Here is a 15000-nt window from a genome sequence, read left to right on the forward strand (position 1 = left end):
ATGCATGAGCGGCTCCTAAATCTGGGTGATTTTAGTGCTAGTTTTAAGATTTTACCTTTCTTCTAGGGTAAGAGTTTTGAATTTTATTGTGCTGCAAAGACAGACAGCTGGGACGTTCTAATTCAAAACCTCGACAGTAGGGCTAATCATGTGGGAACGATCAAGCTTCATCAGAACAATCCAGCAGTCTTGCTGTAGGTCACCCTCTCCAGTAAATCGAATATAATCTGAAGTGCAGAATCTGAGTCTCTGCGCAAAGAACGAATTACCATGCAGAGATATGCGGTCATCTGAGAGGAAGGGGCTTTCACTCACTTGCATTCATATCTAAAGTTATCTTCATTTTCATAGCTTTCTTAGTCATGTAACCCTCTCATACCCTCTAAAAAGATTGTTTTTCTCTCAGTAAATCTGGTTTATCATCCATAGCACACCAACCAGCAACCTTTCCTGTAAGCCTCCTGAAAACGTGCTACTCACAGCTAAGTCTTTGACCTCAGGCAGGATCCCCAGGCTAAACAACTCATGGGGTGAGGTCATGGCCCGCGAAACACGATACAGCCCGCTAAATTGGTCATGAGCGTGGCTGGTCACTTTGCTTGGGGGAACTAGACTCTCTCTCTCTCTCTCTCTCTCTCTCTCTCTCTCTCTCTCTCTCTCTCTCTCTCTCTCTGTCTGTCTGTCTGTCTGTCTCTCTCTCTCTCTCTCTCTCTCTCTCTCTCTCTCTCTCTCTCTCTCTCTCTCTCTCTCTCTCTCTTTTGCTCGTGATCAAGTATATTCCTATGAGTCCACGGGGAAAAAGAAACACGATAAGTTCCCAAGTACACGAAAGTGCACTTGGGAACTTATGTGTTTCATTTTCCCCGTGGTCTCATAGGAATATATATATGTATGTATATATATATATATATATATATATATATATATATATATATATATATATATATATATATATATATATCTTTTTCCGGTGAGTACTAAGCGCTAGCTCTGCCTTGTGACGAAATCTTGTCGTAGTAAGTACTCGAAAGAATGAAAGAATACGAAGGTACTCCTTTACCCTTCTTTCTCTCTCCCACTCTCTGTCTCTGCGCGCTTTTATTTACGAGGTAGGAGGGTAAGTTGCTGGCTAGGTGAGTTGGTGGGATTATTAAGAAGTTGATTGAGGGGTGAGGTTAAAGGTCACACCTTCATATCCAAAGACTGTTCCGTCGAGCCCAAGGGGTTAATGCTTTACCATATGATGTAGGAGTCATATTGTCATGGTAGAAGTGTATGTGTCGCCCCAGCGGAGTTACAGAAATGTAATCCTTTCCCATTATCACGAAGCCTACGTCGTCCCCTCTCTGCTTTGGTCCTGTATTTCCCAGCGCCAGATAATGACTTCCTCGAATTGCGTATTGTGCCACTTGGGACCATGCCCTCTATACACACGGGTGACAGAAGTTGGCCATTTACTGAAACCTGTTCGAAAATGGGCGCTGTAAAGTTGATTGCATGGGACGTTCTGTTTGGAGGGATACGCATGTTGATGTTAATACGCTCTGAGGGATACGCATGTTGATGTTAATACGCGTTTAGATACTGCTTGCGTTAAACCGCTCTCGTGAGAAATACAAAGAAAAACAAAGGAAACCAAGTAACGTATAATTGAGTAATATTGACGTTGTGTGTGATAACGAAAGAGATCAGGTTCATAGAGAGTAGTGTGATAAGAGTAGGATGTCAAACATGTGTCGGAAGGAAACATACCTTTAAGCCACATATTTAACTAAGAAGGCACAAATATGACTGTCGTGGACTTGAAATGAGGTATTAAGTAACTGTATTCTTAAATGTATCTATGATGTTGCTTTTGACGACTCTTATTGGTAAATCATTTCACATGTTAGCATTCTCGTTGAAGGAAAAGTAATTAGCGTCATTCGAAGTGAAACGTTTGACCATGAGTTTGTATCCATTACGACGAGTGAAGTCAGGCGACTCTAGCCTTTGAATAGTTGTATAGATCTAGAATATCAAAGCCTTTGATAATCCAATCTCGCCTTTGCACTCTTTCAGTTCTGCCTTTGTCTTTTTTTCAAGTAGGGTGACGGAAACGAAGCACAGTATTTACAGTGGAGAAATACCAGTGAATTATCAGGAGTGAAGATTAGAGTGTCGTTGAAAATCGCTTTCTTCTGCTGCGTGTGTGCATTGCTGCTTGGCTTTAGGTAATTGGAGAGTATATCATTTAACGTTTTCATCGTTTCCCTTTTGGTATTTATCAGAATTTATACTATAGCTTGCCTTCTCGTTTTCCCTTTATACTTACCGATGTTAAAATTCATATTCCTCCTGTGAACTCAGTCACTCAGTTTGTGTGTCTAAGCTTTCAGTTACAGTTGTTCAGTTTTTGTTGTAGCCTTATTTCCCAGCTTAGTATCGTCTGCAGATATCAGTACCCTACAACACAGCCCAGTATCACTGTTATCAATATACGAGAAAAATAACCTGTCCCAAGACTGATCCCTAGGGCACGTCACTTATCACGCATAACCATCCTGAGGCACTTCTGTGCAAGATGCCTGTAATATTATCCCTCTATTATTTTCTTACGAAGCATTTATAACACGTCTACGAAATAGAAGTATATATTATGAACATCTGCAGCATTCCTCAATACACGATTGAGTATAACTTTAACCAAAAGACAAAAACTCCACCATCTGCTTTGTTTCCTCGATCACTATCAGAGTGTACCCTGAAATAGCAATTGCATTTACCATAGAATTATCATTTCGTATAATGAACTAACCTACGAAATGACTAATTCGTTGAGAGGACGAGGGACTAGCTCCACATCAGCTGCGCATTTTGCCCAAAACATATCTGTAAACTCGCTGAACATTGCTGTAATATGTGACGGGAAAACCTCAAAAGGTTTCTTAGATTTGCGATAGATTTAAGTTTCAGCGTCGAATCTTAAGTAAAAGCTTTGGTAGCCATTTGAACTATTCATCTGGACATGACAAGAGCACATGAAAGCTAATGCTAGACTGTGTCGTATGAAAAAGTATAAAATTTTACGTGAGGGTTAAACTCCTTAACCTGGCATATTCATCGTAAGGCCGTAGACTGTATTATATACAGAGTCAGTCGAACATTTATATGGACAGTCTAGAAACACAGCTTACCAGCGTAAGTTTCATGTGATCTTAGAAATGTTATCCAAACTTTTTTCGACACCAAAGCTTATCTGTGTCATACCCATTTAGGCTTTTCATTGAAATTGAAATGCGTGTTAACTGGCAGTTGTAGAAAAGCTTTTGAAATACGCGTTAACTGGCAGTTGTAGGGAGGTTTCACTGCAAAAATGTAGGCCCCACAGGAAAGTATTTCTTAAGTTTGTTATGTTTTGCCCACATGGAAAAATAACAGTCGTAGGATAAACATTTTTCGCTGTGTGATGAATCCCTTCCGAGTCTCGAATCCCCGTCCCCTCCTTTCAGCAGGGTGAGGTTGTGCATTCCGAACACATCTCGAACACACCCAAATCAGATTCGATTCATGTATAGTCTTGGAAAGCACTTGTTGGTACTAAGATGTCACCTTTGGCATATTTGTCTTCGAATGACATAAAGTGAATCGAATAAGTCTTCGTTCGAAGCTTGACACGGTATCTCACTCGCTGTTGATTCTTCGAAGCTCTGACTGATGATTTTTGACTCACTGATGATTCTTCGAAGCTCTGACTGATGATGTATGACTCACTGATGATTCTTCAGTGGACTTTTCATCCACATTTCTTCGTTGACCGTATACCTTTACTCTTATAACACGATCACCCAATATTCTCCTGTCAGTTAACTTTTGGGTTTTTCCCGCGAAACAACGATTTCAATTTGTTTTCATTTTCAGCCTATTTATTCTGACAAAGGTATACATGTATGCAGCACCCGATGCAAAAAGTTACTCAGGCGCGGGGAGTAGATACCAGCCTTTACAAACTGATACAATATCCGGGAAAAATAGTTTTTTCTCATATTGTGAAAGAAAGCTAAATCGAGTTTTATAGCTTGATTCTGCTTCCCAGTAGATTTCAAGCTATGAATTCTTGTATTTCAAATCTGAATATTGTAATATGTTCACGTGAAAGAAATATGTCATGTGAATTCATCATTCTTTGGATAAAGGCCCTTCTTTTTGAAGATTAAGATGGAAGCCACTTCATTAAACAGTCAGGTAACGAACGTATCCTGATCGTGTGACTTATCAGTTAGATAAGTCCTTATTATACATCTTTCATACTATCTTGAGATGCAGTAATTCTGATAGAGTTTTTAAGTCCATGGTACAGAACACCTGTTGAAATATCTTGTCACCTGAACCTTAGATCAGTACCTTATGTTCGAGTAATAACAAGGTCCCAGACCCTGCCATGGTCGAGTATATAGCAAGACCCTAAACCTTGTCATGATCGAGTAATGTCATCATGATCCCCAAGCATCGCCATACTCTTCCCTCGTGTCACCCATCCTCTGCGCATCCTCCCTCTCTCCTTTTCCTCCCCAAGAACAACAATATTGTATCGTCTGCCGCAGCTGAGCCAGATGCTGTAGTTGGCAACATCGGGGAGAATGGGGGAGTGGGCAGAGGGGAGGAGAGGACGAGTCACTCCCGGGGTGCGCTCGCTGATAGGTTTTCCGGTAGGGGTGGGACACGGTCATATGTAAATTAGGTATGTTGCAGCTGGCGCACAGTGCAGATTACGACCTGCGCCATATGCCTGTATAGCCTGGCAAACTTTTTCGTGGGTCATGCTCGGCCTGGATCCGTTAGTTTAAGTCTCAAGCTTTACTGTCATTTTTTTTTTTTTTTTCAGGGATGGAGATTTATACCAGGATGTGTGTGATACAGATGGTGGTTATGTTTTCAGTACTACAATGTCGTAGTTGTAGGGTCTATTGCGTATGATTTTTTTTCGAGGAAACAAACCGAGATCTATGAGCATATTTACGTAATTTTTATGTTATGAAAGATTCATGTTAGAATGTAATATGTTTCTGAGTATGATGTCAGCATTAAGTGTTTCTGTAAATCATGACGTATTGATTCATGTATACTATATTGTGATGCTACTATTTGCATATCTATCTTTTTTGATGGCAATCCGAGTTCCATAGTTGTAAATTCCTGGCTGTCTATAATTTGGAGGGATTTATTACAGGTTGTGAGAACGAAATGGCTTCTTTACTCGATCCAAAATAATACATTTCAATCGTCTCTTCTTTACTTTCTTGGACAGTTTCAGCAACACATGAAAATTTAGTCCTCACTGTTTTCACTTTGGAAGATTGACACCACTACTATTTCGTGTACTAGTAATGGGCTCTGTGTAATTATAGTAACTATTCACCAATATCATAGTCATTAGTATCTTCATCGTTAAACAGTGTTCAACCCTTTCATACTAATTCCAATATATATATATATATATATATATATATATATATATATATATATATATATATATATATATATATATATATATATATATGATAAGTCATGTTTAATCATTTCAGCATAAGGCAATTACTACCCTCTGTTTCCACCAATATAGCCTCACACAGTCACCGCAGTTTAATTACCTAAACCAAGCTTGACCTTAGTCATATTTGAATTTCACTTTTTGCTCTCATATTCCTTTAGGTAAATCCAAATCTCGCTTCTATATTATTACAGTAACCTTCTCATGAATTTAGGGAGGTGTATGTATATGTATATATATATATATATATATATATATATATATATATATATATATATATATATATATATATATATATATATATATACTGTTATACATATGCACCACATGCATAGTGAATGTCTTGTGGTTTAGGGATTGTCCATAACACCTGAAGTAAGTGCTAAGGATTTTTGGGTTTTTGGATAAAACTTGACGTTGACAGTTGATTGGTCTTCAAAAAGTCCAAAATATCAACAAAGCAACCGTGTTCTTCGTCATTATTATGCTTGAGAGGACTTACAAAGTAGAGCTTGTTATATTGAAAGCCTTATTGTCTCAAGTTAATGTAAATTGTTATCATTGTGTTTTTCAAGTAATTAATTTGTCTTAAAAATGTCAGAATGGTAATTAATCATTCGTGTTTGCTTTTAATCTTCTGCCCGTCCTGGTATCATTATAATGTTATGCTAGAAATCATTGCAAAAATTATGGTATTGGTGTCTGTCAGTCCAGTGGACACGACGGTACGATCCTTGATCACGAAGGTACGACCCATGAGCATGTCGGTACGACTCTTGTGCACTATGGTACGACCCTCGAGCACAGCAGTACGACCATCAGGCTCTGATAAGCCAAACAACCTCAGCGCCTCTTCCACCGGTCATACTACGACTACCAACACGTTCATTGCCATAGTGACAACAACAACCGCTAACCACAGCCACAACCGTCCAAACCATCCCCACAACCAATATCCCCAACACCACTGTCGTCCCCAACATTACCGCCATCATTATCACCATCACCATCAATGGCTGCATAAATAATGCAGTTAAAAATCTGTTTGTCTCCATCTTGCTGGGCCACGTCTGGCTCCCAACAGCTGGTAAGCGTTGCCACGTGGTGAGCATTGTTTTTATTTGTGAAGTCTTTTCTCTATGTGCAATATCCCTCCTGCATTGTTGCTTTCCTTCCATATTTATACGTATACATTTTTCCTTCTTTTATGGGAGAACTCTAGGTTTAGAGCTTCTTTATTGTGCGTATTGATTTAAAAATGGTAGTTATTTCATTTGTAGGTGAGGGGCTGACCAGTGTTAATGGCTTTAAATTCGCATCCTTGAATACACATCACGTGGGATAACTGCACAATTGATTTAGTACATCTTACCCTTTTGTCTGGTCTTCCAGTGATCCATATATCATCCTTGCTTGTATATCCGTTCTTCCGCTGTGTAGTAACGATAGGATTATTCGTTGTCTGTCTTTGCTAAGGCAGTCGTACGCTTACACACCATGCTTGTGAACCTTTGCACACACACACACACACACACACACACACACACACACACACACACACACACACACACACACACACACTTATATAAACATAAAGAAACGGGCACACAAAACTGGGTGAAACTTGTGCCCGATGTGAATAAACAGTGTCATGCTAAGACGTAAGATAAGGTCCCTCCTCTGAATAGAATCTAAATGTATAATTCCATTCTTCTTACTTTATGAATTGCTTTACAACTTAACGTTTTTCATCTCGGTACTGCTGAGTATCCGTTTATACCTGCCCTACTTGCCTTTCCTATTTATGATAAGTATTGTCTTCTTAGTTTTTAGAGGTATTACCCTCGCCATGTCGTCCTTCTCTTCATACTACTCACTGCCTTCTTTTGATATCTTTTGAGATATCACCTTCTTATTCACATCTACGAGATATATTTTTTTTTTGTTTTAATTCTAGCGCAAGAGAGAATTATTTTCATACGGAGGATGAGGGGACTCTGGTTGATGAGGCAAAGCACAGCTAAAGCTTGAAAATATTTTGCCGGATTTTCCCTCGAGGAGTTATATAAATAACAGAGCCAAGGACCATATTTAGCAGCTGGCCTCACATGGGGTAGTCATCAAGCCTGACCCTGAGCCACTCTCACACTTGCTTGGTCTGGAGAAAGTGGGTGTTGGGATGTGAATTGGCGGCTGTGTGTATTTCATATATGTGTGTTGTGTGTGTGTGTGTGTGTGTGTGTGTGTGTGTGTGTGTGGCGTCACGACTACCACTGATGGAAATATCTCCCAGCATTACCACAGCCAAAATCAACCCAACCTCGTCAACCACCACCAATAACTATTTTTTTTCATCATGACATCTACCACAACTACCACCAGTACCAGAAGCATTGTCTCTATCTATCCAACAACCATCTTCAACAACACTCAGACAGCATTCTCATCACAGCAACGACCATCACCATTTCTTTCTACTTTTACAACCAGCATCTTCACCATCTCCATCATCAGCGTACAATCAGTATTTTCTATTACAACCATCATCCTCATTAACATTTTAGGCAGCATTGTCATCACAACCACCACCTTTAACTCACAACTGGTGCTTTTACACTGTTACAACCACCATCTTCACTAACACTTTAAGCCACATCATCACCTCCACCATCAGCTGATATCATAACCTTTGTATTCCCTTTGCTTAACCTTCACCAACACTGTTATCACCATCAACATCGCCGCCCCAACATATACATCACTACCGCTGGAGACATTAACCAACCCCAAGAAGCTCCTTAGTGAGAAAACTTGCAATATCACGAAAAAAAGAAAGAAATAACACGAGAAGGTTTTAATTAAAAGTTTTGTGGATTAATCGCCTGCTTAGAACGAATTAGGGTAAGTCACCGAGAAATACATGATTACAAAGTGGAGCTGTCGCCCTCACCAGCAAGCAGTATATTCATTTGGTCTAATTACAAGCTTCGCATCATGTACACCGCAGCTCAGTCGATCTCAAATTGCTTAATAAAGATACGCTTTTAGCTGAGTCTGGAAAAGTTCGTGAAACAGTTCCAGGACGGTGGAGGGCGTTGACGTGCACCTTTTTGGTTGAAATGTTCGTATGGGATGTAACACGCAAGGAGGAAAATAATAAAGAGGAATTCATAGATGGAGTTGCACTGGAGAACAGGGAGGTAGATGGCGGTGTATTGCACGATGAGAGAGAGAGAGAGAGAGAGAGAGAGAGAGAGAGAGAGAGAGAGAGAGAGAGAGAGAGAGAGAGAGAGAGAGAGAGATTATGTGGGTGAATGTATGTGTGTGAATGAAAGGTAAAAAAAAAAAAAAAAAAAAACGGGACTGATAAGTTCCACTCAAGAGGCAGCACCCACCATATCCACTGGAACATCACACCACCAACAGGCATGGATGTCAGACACCCCCAAACACACACACACACACACACACACACACACACACACACATGCACACATATGTTTCACGATGGAAAGTTGAATCACTCATCAAGCCTGGCCTCACATACGATTGCCGAAATACGCTGAATATTTTTTTTTGGGGGGGGTCATGTCTCTCTGTGTAAACAGCCAGCAAGAGCTTGGCGCTGCTTGAAGTGCGAGTATTGACTTTAAGAAGCAAGCAAATATCAATTCCATATGAAGAGTCGTCGCTCGGCCTTGGTAACGTGTGTGTGTGTGTGTGTGTGTGTGTGTGTGTGTGTGTGTGTGTGTGTATGTGTGTGTGTGTGTGTGTGTGTGTGTGTGTGTGTTTGTTTGTGTGCGTGTGCGTGTGTATGTGTTTCTTTGGTTTTTAACTCTAGTTGCTTCGAGAGTTGTGGTTGTATTCAGATGGCGTTGAGACATACATGTATGGTATAAGTATTATCATGTGTTGTGAGCTGTGTGTGTGTGTGTGTGTGTGGTTTTCCGTAAGTTTATTTCTTTATTTTTACTTAAGTGCTTTTGTGAGTTCCTGCAGTCTGCGCCTGTCGAAGGAAAGAGTATGACGTCAGAATGAGGTCATTCGGCTTTCGTAATGGAAACCATATATACGTATTACTCGCCTCTTGTAGGTCAGGTCAAAGGCATTTTCACTAAGCCAGGATCATTTTATTTTTAAATACAACTCAACAGATCTAAAATAGGACTATAGTTTAATAAAACACATTGCCAGTTTATTTCATTATCTCTTTTATGCTTGTTGATAAAATACAACAGTTTTTTCCAGTATCTCTTTTGCTATTTGTTAATCACTTGAGGATATTCAGTAATTTACACCGTCGGTTCTAAAATGATCAGACCTCTCTTTTAGGGAGTGGATGCCAATCATTCAACATTTTTGTGATAAATGTTTCATTAATTACTATTAATGAGATAATTCACCTAATTGTCTTGACAACGCGAGGCATTTCTGTCACCAAAATACGATATGTATGCCATAAATAACATCAAATGGACTGTATAAACTTGTAGCACTGACTCCTGGTCAGGTGGTTAGGTCGTTGTAGCACTGACCCCTGATCAGGTGGCTGGGTCGTAAACGAACTCAGTTCAGCCATAAACTGTTGATCACTTTTGTTCTTCGTCAGAAGCAACAATTAATTAGCAAACTCGCTACTCACCATAACCCACGATCGGATTGTATAAGGGATAGGGTGAATATTGTTATCTGGGGAGTACAAGACGATTCATTATGGTGTTATAGTGTTTCTTAATTGAGCAGAGGGAGAAAGGGGGTCGACCTACTTGAGAAAATGTCCGTCGACCTAAAGGTCGATAAATTTAGCCGATAAAACAAGTGAAGATCAGATAACTTGCTGTGACGGTAGGAGGTCAATCAACAACTTAAAAGTCCATCAGCTTCGAATCAGCAGTGTGTCGACCTATTTGTAAAAAACTTTGGACTTATCGTCGATAAACTACATCAAAGTCGATGGGCCCAGATTCGATAGTAAGTCAAGATGGATATACGTCGACGTAGATTCGACGATACGTTGATACTCAGGCGAAACTCTCGACCTAGCTTCCATAGCAGGTTAGTCTAACAGTGAAACTCTGTCGACCCACTGTTGATAGTTGGTCGATCTTAAAGTGAATGCTTGACCTAGAGTACAGTGATCGGTTGATCCGCAAAGTAAAACTTCATCAACATCGACTTGAAACCAGTCTGTTAATAGATCAAGAGTCATTAGTATCTAGAACGGAAAAGTGTGTAATCTAATGTAGAAAGAGAGATAAATAAGAATAAAGTCATTTATAGTTAGTGGCCGCGTTACAGGCATTGATACATATCTCAAAAAAACTACCGGTACGTCCATTACGCTGACAATATATATTTTTTTCATTCTTTTTTAATCCCTCGTAAATATCGAGTCTCTTATATAGGTCTGACACAACGGATTTCGCAGGATTCATCAAATCCAGAGGTATATTTTTGGTTTTGGAAAATTGTATTAGTATCTCTTCATTGTCCAGGTCATCTGGCTCTTCGTTGTGAGGGATATGCTGACAGGAAGATGATGAGAAAGATGAAAAGGAGGAGGAGGATTATGAGGAGGAAAGTGTGTGTGTGTGTGTGTGTGTGGGGGGGGGGGGGGGGGGGGATGAGAGTACTTCCTTACGAGCGAATACGATTAGATTTTTTTTCCATAGGGTAGGTCTAGCGTATAATCATCACCACAGGTAAATCTAGAGAAAAAAGAATACAGTCGTGTGAGTTAACGTTATGTCAGGTGAGTGGGAGAGGAGGAAGGAGAATACTCGTGGAAATAGATATGTTCTGTAAAAGACCATTCACGACAGTCACCATATTTGAGTTAGCTTAGTTATATCAAATAACACAATCTTTTAAAGGCAAAATGATAACAAGAATGAGACTGGAAATAATATTCTTGAACATCATTTACTGAAAAGGAATAACTGATAATGTCTCGAATTCATACCACAAGTACGTGTTTTTTTTCGAGCATCTGAACCCGTTCAGGAAAGGGAGTCTTGAAGAGTGTCAAAAAACTAGTCGAACCCCTTTCGTTACAGCTGTCAGCTTCTTATACAAGGGCAACGGACTCATTAAACTAGTTATATGAGACTCTACACACACACCATTAAGCCGAGTTCGGAGCTCCAGTATCCGTTCGGAGAACCTAAAAACAAATCCCACTTAATACTTTAAGTAATTATACCAAGAGCTGCTTCGGGGCTTCGGAACGGAGAATCGAGTCACTGGTGAGATGTGTGTCAAAACGGTTACTCATCATATGGTGTCTGATCATGTAAAAAGATAAGTTACTTTGAAATTAGTGTTAAATAAACTCTTTAGATAGAGTTTACACACATTACCTCGTATGTATCGGAACTTCTTCACTCATACGTGCGAATGAGTGAAAACGAAGCGATGAAGACCTTTTACAAGGGTCAAAGATAACGTCCTGAATGATATCTTTCTGATAATAGGAACAGAAGCTAAGTGAAATTTTCTCGTCACTATTCCAGTCTTTTTAACCCGACGTTGCCTCGCTGAGGCGGGAAAGGGGAGCAGTTTAAGAAGTTTGTAAAATGTAGAAAACGAAACAGACATTCATATGTATAATTTGGGATGCCTTTATCAGTCGTAAAGAATTTATCAACATATCACAAATGGCCTGCAACCCGCCATTAAAGAGCAGTCTTTTCTCCAAAACTGAACTGATGATATAGTCCCAGATAAACCCCTTCAGTACAATATGACCCTTGATGGCTTGACCTTTGACTTGCCCATCAAAGATCAGGTCAGATGCCAGATTATCATACCTAAGAGTTGCACCGCCGTACTCGAGAGTCGTACCGTTGTGGTTAAGGATCGTACCGTAATTCTCATCGATCGTATTATCGTTCTCAAGGATGGTACAGTCGTGCACAAGGACCGTACCGTTGTGCACAGGGACCGTACCGTTGTGCACAAGGACCGTACTGTTGTACACAAGGACCACACCGTTGTGCACAGGGACCGTACCGTTGTGCACAGGGGCCGTACCGTTGTGCACAGGGACCGCACCGTTGTGCACAGGGACCGTGCCGTACAGGGACTGTACCGTTGTGCACAAGGACCGTACCGTTGTGCACAAGGCCCTGACCGTCTTACTAACAGAAACAGAAACTCTGTGGTGGTGGGAGTGAGTCACGTACGCGCTCAACCCCAGTTAAGCAGAATGCTCACGTCCTTCCCGTATGCCAGGCCTAAATACTTAATGCCAGGGGTCATACTGGCAGGTCGTAAGGTTATTTGATATAATCACCTACTCAGCCTTTTAGTATAGCAGGAGTTCTTGGAGTATGTGTCCCTGTGTGTGTGCGTGTGTGTGTGATGGAGTGTTTTATTTTTAAGTATAGATGTATTTGTATGTATGTATTGTATTTATGTATATTCATGAGTCATTCTGTGTGCACATATATGTAAGTATGTCTACATGTGTCGGTTTTCATGTGTGTGTCTTTATATGAATATTTCATATAAGAAAAACTCTTCATCGCTGTAGGACGTGTGAAATATTCATGGAAATTACCAGCGTGTTAAAATCATTGAGCATATGAATAAAATAGTGTTTTTGTTTTTGGTCTTTTACAGCATATCCAGATATAGTGTATACCTGTTATATAAAGGATAACAACTAGTAGTGAAAAAGAAATGTGTGAAATACATGATTATTTAAACTGGGATTAATGTGGGTAGAAAGCCTTCCATGTTTGCGCTATTACAGGCTTAACTTAGGATTTCTTTGTGTGGGTTTGAATATTTTTAAACATGGAATTTAGTTATAGAAAAATTACTGTCCTTTCATAATCAGATGTGCTAACATAGGATGGGTGATAGGAAATGCCTCTAGTCTTTCATCGTGCAGTAAACTGTTTGCACGAATTTCCATAGAATTTTACCAAGGGAATTTGATCCGCTTCCGTGGAACATAGTACGAGTGTATGTTGTTCTAGAATTTGCCTCATCTCCTGAAGAAGGTGTTAAAGTTCTTGATATAGCTTGACGTCCGGGGCCTTAATGACCCTGGTAGTTGAAAATCCTAATGCCCAAACTACCAACCAACCAATAATCGAAGACGCACTGTCGCCTTATCACAGACATATAACGTGGCCCCTAATAAACTCCCCTTGTATTATTTGATTACTTAATGATGCCCAGCAGTGCTCTGCGTCTTCAGTTATACCATTTGTAAAAGAGCTCAGCACAGGTCAGCTCGCCACTGCCACCTACTAAATCTTCCTGTACATAATCACTTTCCTGTTATGTATAGGCTTTGTACACTCATTTTTGACCGTCATACACAATGTAAACTTTCTTCATGGGGATAGTCATTCATCCAGCTTGATTTTATGATAGGGAACAGTTGGGTGATGGTTTGATAGGAAACAAACTGGCCAGCTCTTTGATATATATATATATATATATATATATATATATATATATATATATATATATATATATATATATACAAATATATATATCTGTTTAAGGTAAACACACTGTGCTGTGCCATGTACTCAGACTGTTTAAAGAAAAATTTTGTATATTGCAAAATTCAGTGAAAACTTAAATTGATAAAAATGTAAGATAAAAGAAAATGGGGCTGGGCTTTTTATGTTAAGGATAGTTACCATATATAAGGGGGGTTACGATAAACAGTAATATAGTTTACCGTCTCATACGATTATAAGACTCACAATTTACTATACTCTGTAACGCAACTGTAAGCCCAATAGAATCGGTCACGGTAAATTACTATATGCGGATGCTCTACGTAACTCCCTGCGATATATGGGTGTCCACATGATATACCAATATATCTATATGTTACTCATGAGATCGGACTACGTATGTATATATCTTGAATGTATATGTGACATAATCTGTCAATAAGGGATTCACTGGATGTTTATTTATGTGCTGGAAATACTTTTTTGTATGTTTGCTTTTGTTTTTTGTTTATTTTAGTTTACACAGGAAAATTTATGTATGTCCCTCCCTGTGTGTATGTATTTTTTCATCTTTCATCCTTGTCTGTCGGTTCCCTCGCAAGCCAGGTAGCATCCGCTCACATCCATTCTATAACTGTCATGTGCTCTATACCGAAACCATAGTCCCTCATCCACTACCAGGCCTCAGAAACCTTTCCATGGTTTTCCTCGGCTGCTTTACATAACCCTGGTTCAGCCCACTGACAGCACGTCGACCCCTGTGTGTTTTCATATACATATGTATTCATAAGCATATTATTATGTTTTTTGTACATTATTAACGGTATTTGTCACCGTGTTGGTAAGCATTATGATCCTATCTGTATCATAAATCTGTTTCATGAAAAATAAAATATTTACTATTGAACAGCATCTTAGATTAAGGGCCCCGAGTATTTTGTTTCATATTTCTTTAATCTTACATTATATATGGTGACCTTGACTTAT

This window comes from Panulirus ornatus, chromosome 28 (genome assembly GCF_036320965.1).
Source record: "Panulirus ornatus isolate Po-2019 chromosome 28, ASM3632096v1, whole genome shotgun sequence".
In the NCBI taxonomy this organism is placed as follows: Eukaryota; Metazoa; Arthropoda; class Malacostraca; order Decapoda; family Palinuridae; genus Panulirus; species Panulirus ornatus.